The 15,979-nt window shown below is 42.9% G+C and overlaps 1 protein-coding gene across 12 annotated transcripts in view; it reads left to right on the top strand.

Annotated features, from left to right (window-relative positions):
- The window catches only part of Syt7 (Synaptotagmin 7), a 146,840-nt gene that overhangs the window by 85,778 nt on the left and 45,083 nt on the right, over positions 1 to 15,979 (top strand). For 5 of the 12 annotated variants that reach the window (XM_011149109.3, XM_025298158.1, XM_011149111.3 and 2 more), the window contains exon 1: positions 10,585 to 11,002. The exons of the other annotated variants lie outside the window; for them this stretch is intronic. The gene's annotated coding sequence lies outside the window, so the exon portion shown is untranslated. Of the gene's footprint in view, positions 1 to 10,584; positions 11,003 to 15,979 lie in introns of those variants that run through there. 12 annotated transcript variants of the gene reach the window in all.

Raw genomic sequence — 15,979 nt, 5'->3', positions numbered from 1 at the left:
GATTTCTAATTAATTTCCGATCACGATGAAAAATGTATTTTCGAAGTAAGGTCGAGCGGAGAGGCTGAGGCAAGCACATTCGCGCGACGCGAGGCCCGTTATGTAATAAGGAATTATCTTGTATTCAATGGGTATTGATTTATTTTTTTCTGTCGAGAAGATATGATTGCTAAATCCGCAGAGGGATCCATCTGGAAGACAACAGTACACATTCGTGTACTGAGAAAATAATGGCATATTATTAGCTTATCCGGTTATACTCCGGATGTACTCATATTATTCAGATCTTCTCAAGGCAGCATTAGAAGCTATTTTACGTAAGGTATAAATTTTCATTTTGTAAAATTAGAAAAAAAGTCTGAAGAATATCTGTTAATTAACTATTCCGATATATAAATTCGCTTGTCGGTACGAACGTATCCTGTTACGCGATACGATGTATTATCCGATAAAAATGTGCTTCGTGCACGTGTATTGCGAAGACCTTTGGCGAAAGGCAGTCGATTGCACGATATTTGCGGGAGCGAGTCGCGCGAATTTTGCGATTTATCGTGCAATCGGTTAAACAACCCTACGTGGACTGTACGTGGACTACACACATGTATATACGACTTGCTATGTAGCTTAGGTATGTCTACTGCGGCAGTGGTGGTCGATTCTAAAATTGATTTGTGTGCAGCGCCAGTAGCGACCAAAGCGCGTGCAGCGAAAATCAGAAATGTGTCTCGCGCCAGCTGCGTGTGCGCGATTGTTTTGTATTATATGGTCGCCACACGTTGCTCGATAAATCGCCATAATGACCGGTTGTAAACTTTGCGAAACGAGCTTGCCTATCGTTAGCCACATTTCTCGTTAACGGCGCGCTTAAACAAACAAAACGATGCCGCTAATCTTACAACAGGCTTGAACATTACTCACTCGATTGTGAGTCGGTCGCTCTCCTGTCCACGTGATATCGTCCTTGAAAAATGTTTTTCTTCAATCTATGATTCTTCAAGCACGCGATGTTCTCGATTCGTCTAGATAAGAAATTAATTATCCGCGGTAGAGAATGACACGATACGTACATCGCGATCGATATTAGTCTTGAGTGACGCGTGAATGTTAATTATCGGGGCGATATGCCCCGATCCTTTTTAGTGTGAAAAAAGAAGAAGGAAAAGCCTTCGTTCAAAGTAGCCTCTTCGCCCGCAAATGAGATTTTTAATTTCAGCTCTGAGCGAGAAAAGTTGAGACCAATTTTTACTCGCCGAGCTCGCGAGCGAAAGATATAACTTCGCAACTTCGCTGGCACAGTAGGCATGAATTTCGAAGTCGCGGGTGATGAATATCTGCCGCCGATGATACGATTACACGGTAACACAATACGGTGCATCGACTGTAATTTTCTGAAGCAGACGTCTATTGTTTCGTCGATTCCGTCTCCGTTTCCCCTTCTCATCGGCTTCTCCGTGTCTTTCATCCATTCATTCGGGTTACCACTGTAAGCGACGGCACATTTTGCCGTTTGATGTATATCGTATACTATATATAGACACACATATAAATGCTCCAGTATTTTCTCAGGACCCCTGAAAATACATGAAAATACATTTTTGAAGCGGAGACATCCGCGAACAGCTAGCTTGTCAGCGCAAGTAGTTATTGCACCGTGTGGCCGGCCTTCCCGCGAAATTACATTACCATATCGTAAAAAAAGAAGAGAAGACGCGAAACTGACATCCTCGGCTGAATAAAAGGAGCATTTCTATGCAGACCATATTGTGCAGCGGTGCGATCGCGAATACGCGAATACTAAAATTCACGCTTCTACTCTGTGTACAGAGTAGAATTTGTTTTTCCTCGTTTTAATTATTTGCGACGATTACGTACCACGGGAAAAAAGGTGAAGGAAAAATGCATTTATGAGGCGATCGAGAACCGTGAAAGAAAGACAAAGATAGAGGGAGGGAGAGAGAGAGAGAGAGAGAGAGAGAGAGAGAGAGAGAGAGAGGGGGGGCGAGGGAAATAAGGTTACGAAGTGCTCGCACACGGAAAGTGCGTGTAATTTTGCGGCAACATGTCGAGAAGCGACTTCGACCGCCGATAAGATATACGAACGCTACTCTCGCGTGACGTAATTAATTCTGCTTTACGGTAGAGCGCCTCCATTATTAGCACGAAGGCAGCCATGGTTCCGTATCACCCTTTGCTTCCGCGTAAACGGTTAACGTAGTCGGTTAAAAATAAACGTCACCTTTCCGACGTATATTATCGCGGCACAGTCATAGCGGAGATGTGTAAAATTATCGCCGGCAAACACTTTTACGTAACGTCCGTCCGCGCTGGCCTCTGTTCTTCTTCTATACTTTTCTCTTTTTTTCGTTCATTAGTGTATTTAAAGGAAATGTGCTCGCGAAACAGCTCAGGGTTAAGTGATAAATCTGCTCTTGTCTGTCCCACTTACTCACTCTCTGCGGTGCCGCGATACATGTAAAATCGCAGCATCGCTAAGACTTGATAAGGTTCACGTGTCGTAGAACTGGTAAGGTTCACCTGGCAGTACGCAGATGCTCGGGGGAGATTCGCGTAAATATAGCGTTCCTCGCTCCGGCTTGCTCGAGAAAACAGGACGATGGAAATAAATCGCTCCTACCCCCTTATTTTTTCTCCGCAATGTTGGGCGTTTCTATCCTAACCTCTGATTAACGCATTGCTTGCCGTATATATAGTTGCCATATTTCGCACAGAATTGGAACATATAGTCAATGAATATATACTAATAACATTGTCGCACAATGTAACATTCATTACGGTATTTCCGCCTGAAATGAAGGGAAATTTGCCAAAATTTACGAGGAGGAAAAAGAATTTCGTCATTCTCGTCGGCGATTCTCAAGGCTTAATGCACTAACGATGTCGATTTACAACGTGAGTCATATTTACGATGTATTGACGTATGTAACGCCAGAGAGTTTCATAAAACGACGATGCTATCGGTACGACGGTATAGCGACCTGTCACTAGAGTTGTGAATGACAACCGAGTACACGTAAGTATGGCTGTTACGAGCACTCGCGGCTATTTTATTTTCTTCCGGCGGTCTCCGTTTATGTAATACGATGGGAAAAAACCGGCGATCAATACCAGGCATCTCGTGCGTTAGATGCGCGTTGATCGCTCAACGCGCGCGTGGACGAGCAGTTCGGAAAGATCAATTATTATTTCTCTACGGGAACGTGTCGTGACGAATTTTAAAAAAAAACATCAAATGAACAAAAATAGTCAGAGATCGCACGCTGCTAGCGATGAATTTCTTTCGAATCCAAGGATCCGTTAATAAACGGTCTCTCCGGAGATTTTTCTTATCCCTTGGACAGATTCTGATATCTCCCTCGTGAAACGCGTAATTTTTTTTTATTAATACGGTTCTCTTTCATCCTTTTCGCGCGTATCTCTTTGAAAGACGCTTGGAAATTGTCGTCCCTCTCATCCGACGATATTTACCCGAATATGGATGGTGATTGTTACAAATGATGAAGCCGGGGCACACCTTTCGTCGGGATCCTCCGGCGAAAAATATCAAATTCATCTTTGGAGCGAACAGCGTATCTCGCTCGATAATACTGTATCCCTTTTGTTCGTTCGTGATTTGCCTCCATTAGCATGGTGCAGGTTTCTAGCGTCGGTGCAGGCTGGATGATTAACAATCAAAACCGAGGCGGGTTGCAAAGCGTCGCTGCTGTTGTTGAAGGACACGGCTGATATTAGAAGCAAAAGCACATTTCTCTCCTTGTCGAGACGAGCAACGGTTCTGATATCTATTCTCGTCTGCACTCTCCTTTTCCCTCGCCTTTTCTCTCTCTCTCTCTCTCTCTCTCTCTCTCTCTTTTTCTCGCACGTGTGCATTTTCATATCATCTCTGTTATCCATTAAAAGCTAACGAAACTGTTCCGCACGGAGTGGTACTAAGCGAATTTTACATTTATATTCAACGTGTAACGTTGAAAAGAGAATATAGCACCACGCGCAATTTCGAGGCAAATTGTCAAATTCTACGTTTCGATAACTTTAAATGCAAATTTTCGTCAATTTCAGTGTGCGTCGCAATAAAAATGTTACGTTTAGAATAAAATATCATGGCTCTAGGTCGGATTTGTGCTGGAAATCCAAATGACACGCGTGTTCTCACGAAAAGACGTGGTTATATCCTTTTGCGTTTCCCTCTCTTATTCTTATTTTTCCTGCTTATCTGGCATGACTGCTCTTCCTTTCTCTCTCTCTCTCTCTCTCTCTCTCTCTCTTTCTCTCTTTCTCTCTCTTTCTCTCTTTCTCTCTCTCTCTCTCTCGGTGAAAAATTTTGCATGTTTTTTTGACAAAGTTATGGCACTTCGAAGAATCGGATCGCATATAAGTCGAAAGTTTTCTATCTAAGACCCAGTTACGTCCACTCCTATAACGAACGGGGTTGGAACATGTAGGTTTCCATTGAACAAATGTTTTGTGTCCGAGAAAGCCGTACCGTTCGTAAGCGTATCCGGGGTGTTCCAGACTATACCGACTTACCTTTTATCTCTCTAGGTCTTTCGATCTACCACAGGTTGATTTTTTTCTTATTAAAAACACAGAGGATCTAATGCTCGTCAAGTTAGATATCAGTAAAAAACGAAGGACTTCTTTTGGCGATTTCTGTGACGAACTATGCCTCAAAGGATGCGAACAGACAGCACAAGAGCACTGTCGATTTTTCCTATCAATTTCAAATTTTATCGTATTTTTTTCACATCCGTTACTTGAACATTTTTGAATTAGTAAGAGAAGATATTAACAGTTGAGAGAACTCGAGATGATGTTACATGTTACATGTTTTTATTACAGAAAGACTGACTTAATATTTGTCAAAGGGAGCGGACAAACAAAGGGTGATTCGGTCGGCTTGAGACACCCCTTGCGTTGTTTGGTAATAGTCGATCCCAGAAGGGACAGACAGCGATATAATCAGGAAGATTATTTTAAATGCTACCGCCTTAAATAGAATAGGTAGGTAGCTGTGTCCTTCGGGGATTAATTAAGCAAAGAGCGTTCGTTATTATACGCGATGCGGTTTCAAAAATTATGTAATCACCTGTTCTCTAGATAATACACTTTGAATCAACGGACGACATCGCTCGCTGTCATGCATTGTTGTTTCCAGACACGGATAATCTCGTGTAATTATGTTAGAAGTATAACTTGCGGAAATTCTTGTCTGGTCGTATTGATGTAGAAGTAGCCGTTTGATTTTGTGCATAGTTAACGGGAAAAGAACCTTTCGCGACATGCGATTAATTAAAAAAAATAATAAAAAAATATTATAAGATAAGATAAAATAAGATAAGGATAATACAGAAATAAGAGGAAAAGAACTTTAAATGACGAGGAAAATGGAATGCGATGGAAGAGGGACAAAAATCGAGGAAAAATGAATCGCTTATTGTCACCGATAATAACTTACTGAAGTATTTACTGATGATTATTATTATTATTACTTCATTAATTATAGAGATAGATTTTTAAATCTGCGCGCACAACATACTTGCATATTCGTTTTGATTTCGACCGGATTTCTGCCTTCGAAATTTCGATTTCGCATCGGGCGACGTGCTGATTTTTCCTACCGTTGTATATTTATTATTATCATATTATTTTAATAAAAGCTCAGAGCTTAGTACGGTGTACAACCAGGATCACTCGTTCGTCGGTAAACTAGGATGGTCTCGTCGTCTGGTGTGCTGCTTATAGTCGGTAAACCCCAGCAAAATAGAGTTGCCATCGCCCGTCATAATCGCGTGGGGGTTCCTTCAAGCAATACCTCGGCGATGACTCTCAAGATAGCATGTAGGGTCATTCTGCACAGTTGGTAATAACATGTACGTTAACTTGAATTAATCCGACGCATTTTTGGTGCAACAAGTGAGAGTAATCGATCGATTGTTCTCTGTTCTCAAAAGGTCCACAAATAATATTGCAGAACTTTCAATTAGATTTGAATTTTCATAGGTTGTGTGGAAACTATACAACCAACTACACATCAGTTCAATAGTTCTACAGAAGCTTTCGACAAGAAAGGAAAACATTACAAATGGAATTTTATTGCAGCAATGTATCAAGAATTGTTACCGGGGTTGGTATTCGTTTTAACCATTTTGTGATAAAAATTTATACATAACTTGCATCTGAGGAATATTATATAGCGTTCTTTTTCGTAGAAATATTTTTCAATTTTATTATATTTTCTAATAATGCAAAAATAGAATTGTCAGCTGAATTTATTTCGTTAAAGTATATAATGAATTTTCCCAACAATAGGAAGATTTTAATTCATAAAATATAACTAAAATATATATTCTAAAAGAATTATATTAAAAAAAAAATATGTAAATGACATATATGAAAGATAATAAATTAAAGCAGGGGGTATGTTAGATAGTCGATTAGCTACCACAAAAATATTCTGTAGTTATTTTTATTATAAAATTTTCCTCTCGTGTATAGCTTTTCTCCACACGATTCAGTTAAAGCAAATTTCCAACTATCGTTCTAAAAATCGCAAAAATTGCTGCTGATTCTACGTTATATAACCACACCCGTAAAACGCTGACGTTTTATATGCATCGGGAGATCTTTGCTCGGGCGGTAGGTAGCGAAAGAAATGAAAATTCGCGGTTAGATACTGAACGATAATGGATGAGGGAAAACACGATATAGTATAGTCATTGCGTGAAATGTGACCCGAATATTTCGCCGAGCTACGGTACGTTACGCAGCATCCGAAATTAAAGACTAAAAGTGGAATTCCGCCGTTTTTCCATTTCACGGTCGGTCTCCGCGCCTTCTTCTCCTCCTCGCCCTCGACCTCGACCGAAGGGACCGGTCCAATTTCTGTCGCCTTTCGGCACATCGATTGTCCGAGGAATAATGGACGACCTTGAGCGGCGGAGAGCTCGTGGTTGAGGGGGATGCAGTACCGTTGAAATTCGTGAAATGAACGGTATACCGTTCAGCGATGCGAATGACGTCTCGATGGTATCGTTACTGTCGTGTCAGATCCGCCGAGTATTTCGTCGAGTTAGCTCGAGGTAGCGAGTTTGATTCATTTCAAGAATCCGTCATTATAACTTGCACGTCTCGCTTGTGAATTCACCGATACAACTCGTCATGACGTTAACTCGCGCCAAGTTTCGGAAAAGAGACTCGACATTTCATCAAGGAGCGCGGAGAAATTAAATTAGCAAAAGGTGTGCGAGACACGCGGAAATCGTGCGCGGAATTCGTTAAATCGAAAATCGTTTTCGACAACTTTTCCGATTCGCCGAACTTCGTTGATGACGGCGACGACGACGACGACGACGACGACGACGTAGGAGCTGTTCTATATCGCAGTAGTTACACGCGAGCACATCTCCGCCCGGCGAGCGAGGAGACCGTAAGCGCGCCGTATCTCCATCGTCTGTGTCTACTTGCCGGTGACGGCGCGCGCTCTTCGCGCGCGTGCAGTCGGTCGCTCGACTGGAAACGCAAATTCGGCGCCGTACATCCGCGTCAACTGCGTCTTCCGGTGCGGAAATTACGCATCTCGCGGACACACGACCGCGACGACAATTTGCAAGGTTGCACGAAATGGGACGCGGTTCTTTTCGATTCGATCGCGTCTCGACACATGAGCTGTCCGACGATACTCCCAGTCGAAATTTTAATCCTAGTTTCTACCTCAATAATCTATCTAATAATCTATCTAATGCTAATTTAATATTCTGAAGCCTGTATCGACCTATTTCGCGCCCCGTAGAGAAATCCTCTTAAGAATCTACAAGTGGCAAATTGTGCGTTCTCTGCGATCTGGAGGCGCTGAGTAAGACTTTCGTTTCGACATAAATTAAATCTCCGTAGGTCCTCCAGAGTCTACAAATATTGGACAATCCAGGTAGAAAATCGGGTCAAAATTTCTTTCGATCTGGGTGGAATTTTTCGAAATACCGCGAGGGAGAAATTAAATCAAATGATCGTACGCGCGCGCGCGCGTGCATTTAGGTTTCGGTCGTACGGCACGATGAAACACGGTATTCTACGGGAACGCATCGGGAGTTAACGGTCGGTTACTCGGTGCGCAGCGGAACGAAACAATAGCGCGCATTCTCGTCGCATATTTGAAAGCGGATATAGTTATCCTGTTTCTCAATGTCAGCTTCTCGATTATCTCGATTTGACGGGGAGGCGGACTTTTGAAATAGCGCGCAGTCAGACAGACATATATGGAATTAAATATTCCGGTCAACGTGTACGTAGTGTGCGTATGATGCATGCGCGTGGGAGTATGATGTGTGTGTGTGTGTGTGTGTGTGTGTGTGTCTGTGCACGCGCATGTATGTGTGTGTGTGTGTATACTCTCTCGGCGTTAAGCACCTCTCGGCAAACAGGAATCTGCGCGAGCATTGTATTCGACCCTTTCGCGCGTAGAGAATGCGATCACGATGTAATTAATAATCCGCTGCATTAACGAAGCGTGCAAGCGCGTGCAGATGGTGTTAATGTAGTTGTTGCCGCGAGCGCGTAAACAGTGCGTACTCAGTGCTTATCAGTGCTTTCATTCTCGTTCTTTTTGTCTTCAACTTGTACTTGAAGAACGACCGTCATTTATTTCGTCAGACGTGAAAAGTTTAACATTTTCCCGAAGTTCAATAACGAGCGACCTATTTTTATTTCTTCCTCTTCCTTCCTTCCTTCCTCTCTCTCTCTCTCTTTCTCTCTTTCTCTCTCTCTCTCTCTCTCTCTCTCTCTCTCTCTCTCTCTCTCTCTTTCTCCTTTTCGCTAGTTTTCGAAGCTTTTAGCGGCCTTTACAGTTACAGTATGAGTAATGGAAATAATGCGCCCGTGGCGTGTCTCGTTGCCTGGAGAATTTTGGTATGACAAATGAAGAGCTAGCTGGCTTGCTTTTAAATAACTCCTTGTCTCATTGATTCGTTGCAAGCAGACGGTAATGACCTGACAAACGAACGAAAAAAACAACAATGACGACGAGCTACTTGTGTATCGTGAAAATATTCCTATAATCCGCGTACACCATTTTCTAAAGATTACGCGAATTTATTTCAGTGTATCTTCAGTTTCTCAAGCGATTCTTGTCGCACCGCTTGTTTGATTTAAGACAAATTGTGAGTGAAATATTGTACAATTCCGCGGGATCTATTAAATGAAGGAGCGACAATTTACAATGCGACAATTACTAATTACGGATGTAATACTAATTAAAAATGTACACTCAAGAATACCGCGCGTGGCAACATAACAATAATAATAATAATAATAATAATAATAATAATAATAAGATAAAGGACTAGAAACGATTGAGAAGTGATTGTTCCGGAAAAATATAAGCGATGAGGTGTCCCGTTTTTTCCAATTTGCATTACGTTTTCCCGTCGTTCTTTTGCTCTTCATTGCGCATGCTTTTTCGCCACGAATACTTACGACCCGACTTGCGGTTTTTGTTGAAACTTCAACGTATAATTATGGAACGTCTGCATATGCCGTACCTGCACGTGCACACGCGTAGGCTCAGGGAATCGTGTCGGTGAGTGGCATAAGCACGATGCAAGCACAATGATTCCTCGGGATGTCAATTAGATCTTCGCGAAAGTGCTCTGTTTTGTCTCTCAGTGAGATATCGCATATCTTGAAGCTTTTATGATACTTTGATGGTAATGCGGCTTGCTCGCTCGGGATACGAATGCGCTCGACAGGTGAGGCGATGTAATTTTAGGATGCTTGGGGTGCATAAGCCAAAACCGTTCATGTGCATACGACAAAATGCCTCAAAGATTACCGTTAGATATAGATACCGTATATCGACAACTTTCAACTTTATTTACTTCCAGGTAAGGACGATTTTGCACGCGTGCATAACTCCTTCCGCGTGAAACTCGTGATTATAAATAAATAAATGAAGAAGAAGGAAAAACGCGCTACTACTTCTCTGCAAGCGCACGCCTACGGAATTCTTTTCACTCGTTCGGGACATTTGAGAACTTTAATTTCCAATTTATAAACGCAATTCTACAGAACGAATTTGCGCGCAAACGGGAAAGTACTTGAAAGCAGGACACGAAACTATTTTTCTATTAAACCGACGGTGTCTTACGACCGTAAGACACAAAGAGACCGTAACGTTTCCACGGGACAGTATCTTGCGTAGGGAAGCGTAGAAAATTGGAAACTCCCCTTTAAGTCAAAACTTTCGGAATTCGCAAGACCGTTCTCTGTCGGTCGGCTTGAAACATTAATACACTTCCCGGCCGAGGATATCTTTCAAACGACCTTTCAGCACGCGCGATTGTCGAACTCTCGCATAGTAATTAATGGGAAATACCTGTTTCGAGTTGGGAACTACAAACACATCGCTCGTTATAACTATCACAAACGTTGTTGACGAACCTCCCCTTTTCGTTCCACTCTTTCTTCTCACCTTCTCTTTTCTCTCTTTCTCTCTCTCTCTCTCTCTCTCTCTCTCTCTCTCTCTCTCTCTCTGTCTCTCTCTCTCTCTTCTCTCTCTTTCTCTGTCGAGCGACAGCCGAGATTTCTTTCGCGAGCGGCGAGGTGGCGCCAAGGTATCGAAAGCTCGCTGGAGAATCGACGCGCGTTTGCAACCTCTCGGCGGAGCGCAACCCCTCACGAGCGAAAGCCTCAGTCAGTAATGCGACGCCGTTACGGTCAGACCGAAGCGACCTCGTCCGCGCGCCGCGTCGAAACGCTCGCCAAGCGCAACAGGACGCGCGCGCGCCCATTTGTGTTTGCTCGTCTGACTCGAACTCGTCACGTTTTATTGTGATATGTGCGGCGGCGACGTCGCCGGGACCTTCCCCGTGGCCGCTCGTGTACGAGCGGATCGCGTGCGATCGAGAGGCGCGTACAGCACGATGTAATTAGTGCCGCGATGCGACGCACTAGTCACACCACGTTCCTGCTGAGGATCGCAGTCGGTGATAAGGTGACCGCGCGCGGGGCTTCCACCGCGCCAACAGGGAGACCCTAACCCGCTGTTCTCTCTCGTCGGGAATTTAATTCACCTCTAAAGATCCCTCGACGATCGATTTTTGCGAAGGAAAGAGAAGAGAGAGAGGGGAGAGAGAGAGAGAGAGAGAGAGAGAGAGAGAGAGAGAGGCTGTCGTTCTTCTTCTCTTTCTCTAGCTCTCTCTCTCTCTCTCTCTCTCTCTCTCTCGTGTGATCGGGGTCCGCGCTCGACTCGTAAGGTGATCGGCCGATGTAAGCGTTTGCTCGATGTAGTCTCGGATCGAAGATCCGACTGCGAGAATTAGCCGTCGCGCCTCAGCCCTCCCAGGCTTCAAGCGAACCTTTTTCGCAGGAGCTCTCGCGGCTCTGGAAAGAATGAATATTAATAAACAATATTTACATTTTCACCGCCGTCTTGGCGCAAATGTACACAGTCTCGCGATTGTTTTGCTGTGTTAATTATAGTACTTTATATCGGTGGCGGCGGCGGTGGAGACGACGACGACGACGACGACGACAACGACGACGACGACGACGACGACGGGGCGGGTTTTTTCCCTTTCTCGTGCGGTGAGAAAGGTAGAAGGAGAGACGGGAAAGAGCGATATCTCGAGACGTTCGTGACGAAAGTAATAACCGCGGGGGCGATGTGTAAAGGAATAGAGTAGGAAATAGAGCTTTACTCGCGTCATGCCTCGTGTCCGAGTTGGCGCGGACATCTTTATGGGTAGCGAGTCGTGAGAAGGGACGCGAGGTATGCAAATTCGGCGGCGACCAGGCGGCAGGTGTAATCGGCAGCGATTTTGTCGCTACAAATGACACGCTGCTGCTGCATCAGTACCGATGTAGCGTGCTTCTTCCGTCGTCGCCGCAAAGGTCACGCACGAGATACGTGAGACGAGAGAGGCGCTTTTCCCATCGTTCTCTTGTCTCCCTCACCCCCGCCATCTTCCTTGATCCCTCTCTCTCTCTCTCTCTCTCTCTCTCTCTCTCTCTCTCTCTCTCTCTCTCTCTCTCTCTCTCTCTCTCTCTCTCTCTCTCTCTCTCTCTCCCTCTCTCTCCCTCTCTCTTTCTCTCTCTCTCTCTCTTCTCTCTCCTTTCCTCCCTCTCTTTCAGTGTCTCGCTGTCTCCATCTCACTCTCTGTCTCTGTCTCTCTCTCTCTCTCTCTCTCTCTCTCTCTCTCTCGCGTGGCTAGATAGACCGCCGATAGTAACAGGTGGGTCAAAGGTATGTTCTGTCGGTGAGAATCGTACTACGCCGACGCTGAGCACGCGAGAGCCCGTCGTCTCGCGCGAAGAATTTTTCTAGCCGCCTACCTAACTAGCTACCTATTTACCTACCCTACGCCTCTCATAAATGGCGGCCGATAGAACGATAAAGGCACCCTTGCCTGCCACGCTAACAGCCGGAGGTAGCCTGAATTCTCGACGATCACGTTTCCGCGAGTTAGCGCGGCTTCATCCGCTTGATGAAAGTAACGATATGCTCGTCGTTCATGCGTTGCTCTAACGAGGCTAGCCGATAAGCGGCGGTTATAAAAGTAAAGATTCGCGCTTAATTATCACGTTGACTCCCACACGTCGAGATCGTTTGAAACTCGAGAATCGTGTTCGACATCGAGTGTTCGTGAAAGCGAGGCCGTCTTAGATCTTCAGACTATGCTCGCGTGTTCCTCGACCTTGTCTCTTACCTGTTTTTAAAAAGCAATTTTTCCATAATAAACGAGAAATTCGCGAGTTCTCCTCGTTATTTGTGTGGCATGAAAGAAAGAAGGTAATGAGAAGGAAAAAAGTTTCTTGTTCAAGACTGAGATATGTAAATCGTGTGTGGACATTTTCATGGGAGAATGCAATGTTCAACGTGAACGTAATGACATTTATAAACGTACGGGCGATTGTGTATACGTAATACGGTATGCAATATGGCATAAATTACACATCTAAGGCTAAGGAAGCTAAGGCTTATTTCCATTTACGTCATATCATAAAAAAGAAGAAAAAAATATACACATACATACAAACACATATATACATGTGCGCGCGTGTATGTGTATGAGCTTTTATTACTAAATTTTAACTTTTAATCAACCATTTAGCGCGCGCGTGTGAAGTTAATTATTAATATAAATAATGCCTGTTATGTAAATATAATAAGCATTAATTGACTATTATACAAGTGCGTAACGATGAATCGATTGTATTTAATGAGCTCCACGGAAAGCAGTTTCGCATTGTTATTTATTGTCAATTGTTGTTTGCGTGCGAATTACACTTAAATGATGTAATATAATTAAAGCTTCGGATAATTAATGAGGGTAACATGTTGAGAAACGACATTTTGTGAAAAGAAACAGCTTTCTACGTCCCCCTTTGACTTGTCCGCGTGCATAATTAATTAGATGTGTGGAAATTGATTGAGGATTGAACGATGTGGATCGCCGTAAACTTTACGACCGCGCGGAAGTTCATGCAAATTTAACGTGGAGGTCGGCGCGCGGGTTAGAAATTGTCGGTGGTTGTGACCAGTCAGAAGTCGTCTCGAGAGTCACTTTTTGTGAACGTGCAATTTTCGCGAAAGAGCGTCGTGACGTGCAGGAAAGGCGCTGCAGCGGAAAGAGTTGAGATCGAGCGCCACTTGTGAGAAACCAGCGATGTTCACTCGATGCTGTTCATTCATGGATAGCGATTCGTCCCGTATTTGAAAGAAAAAAGTCAAGTCGAAAACATGTCTATTCTGCTCTATCTAGAATCATATATGTAAGAGTTATATATTGGATATCGCAAAACGAATGCATTAACATGTAATATCAAAGCATTGGTTATAGAGTGATATTTAATAAACATGTTTACATATGTATATGTACATGTATACAGGGTATCCGGGACTTTTTGAAAACGAAAAATTGTGAAGATTAATTAGATTAAACTGACAGGAAAAGTTAAGTACCATTTTGCAGATAGATATGCAAATTTTTAAGTTATCAATTAAAATGGCTTCTGGATGTGGTCATTTTTAATCGTTAGTAACTTAATAACTATTGCGATTTTTGCAAAATGGTACATGATTCTTCTTCTTAGTTTGATCTCATTAATTTTCACGTCATCATTAATTTTTCGTTTCCAAAAGATACCGGACACCTTGTATATATACTGCTCAAAAGAATTATGGCATAGATAATTTATTGCCGAAAATTGGCCAACTGACTGGCGATTTGACTGGCGATTACTTTGCGAAAAATTATTGTAGACTGATGATTTTTTTTTTTTCCAAATGAAGCTTGAAGTCTCTACTTTAAGAATGTATCTCCATCTTTTGCATGCAATGCACCCCTACCCCTGTAACCTAACCCCTGACATCTGAAGGCATGTTTGGTATACTGAAAGTTGCAATTGCATTTGACGGAATGCACGGACGTGGACGATTTTTTTTCGGGGACGCCGTTTGCATCGTCATAAAGTTCAAATCTTCCCCTTCAATTTGAAAAAAAAATGGAGTCGCTATAATTTTTTTTTGCGAAGTTACAGCCCTTCAAAAGCAGTGACAGCAAGAAAAATTCTTGAGCAAGAAACAGAAATCATACGGAGCCGTGGAGAATACGGAGAGAGTTTGTTTGCCGATGCTAGGAATATTGGCTGTGGTCAAAACACGAGCTAGGAGCTGAACAATATGCGCGCGTCCTTGCGTCCTTGCGTGCGTGTGTCAACAAACACTTTTGCCGTTGCTCCACTATGATTTCCAGTCATTTAATCCGCCGGCCGGTACTTGGCCCGAAGGTCAAAAACAACGATATTTATTAAGTAACTTTGCGAAAAAAAATTGTAGCGACTCCATTTTTTTTTTCAAATTGAAGGGAAAGATTTGAACTTTATGACGATGCAAACGGCGTCCCCGAAAAAAAATTGTCCACGTCCGTGCATTCCGTCAAACTTTGCAATTTTCAATATACCAAACATGCCTTCAGATGTCAGGGGTTACAGGGGTAGAGGTGCATCGCATGTAAAAAATGGAGATATATTCTTAAAGTAGAGACTTCAAGCTTCATTTTGAAAAAAAAAAATCATTAGTTTACAATAATTTTTCGCGAAGTAATCGCCAGTCAAAGCTGGCCAATTTTCGACAATAAATGATCTATGCCATAATTCTTTTGAGCAGTGTATATAAGTATATATATATATATATATAAAATTAATAATATTCATTTATATAAAATACTTAAATTTTATATATATAACATTTAAATATTTTACATAAATGAATATTATTAAGTGTTTTCTCTTTCCATTTCCTTATGTATATAATACTTGTGTAATATTACTATTTCCCGACGTACGATATGCGAATATTTTTATAATTTCACCAGGATAAGCATCTTTTAGTCTTGCATATCTGGATCAACTAACCGTTGTCCATGGGTATATAACAGTCAAGTAACACTCTCATGTTCTGTCTCACGAAAACTGTGCGAGTCCAGCTCCGCCGGAGCGTTGAGAAACGCCGAACAGTGTCGGGGAAAGTGCCTCGTTTGAAATTCCATTTTCTCATCCGAATAAAGCTGTGCTAGGCGCAACGTACGCGCGCACACGAGAGAGAAAGAGCGAAATAGGTGGGTAGGTAAAAAGGGCAGGAGAGAGTGGATGGGAGGGTAGGAGAAAGAGAGGATAAGAGAGGGAGGAAGAGAGAGTTGTGCTGCATGGCATCGTTATTTCGTTCCACTGTGAGGAACTCTTTTAAAACATTAAGCTAAACTTTGCCTGACGGTGTCTAACGATATTGCTAACGGCAATTATCGTTGATGACGCCGCCTCGGTGCCGCGCGGAAGTACGCCACGCCTCCTCAATAACGAAGTCACATTTTTTTTTGCAACTGCTAATTACGTCGTGAAAACATCCGCCTCGTTGTATAACGTCATATAACACGTCATCTTTGTGGTTTTCCCTTTCGAAAATTTCGTT

The sequence above is a fragment of the Harpegnathos saltator genome, unplaced genomic scaffold (genome assembly GCF_003227715.2).
Source record: "Harpegnathos saltator strain DR-91 unplaced genomic scaffold, Hsal_v8.6 scaffold208, whole genome shotgun sequence".
NCBI lineage: Eukaryota > Metazoa > Arthropoda > Insecta > Hymenoptera > Formicidae > Harpegnathos > Harpegnathos saltator.
This window is presented reverse-complemented; position numbering and strand designations above follow the sequence as displayed.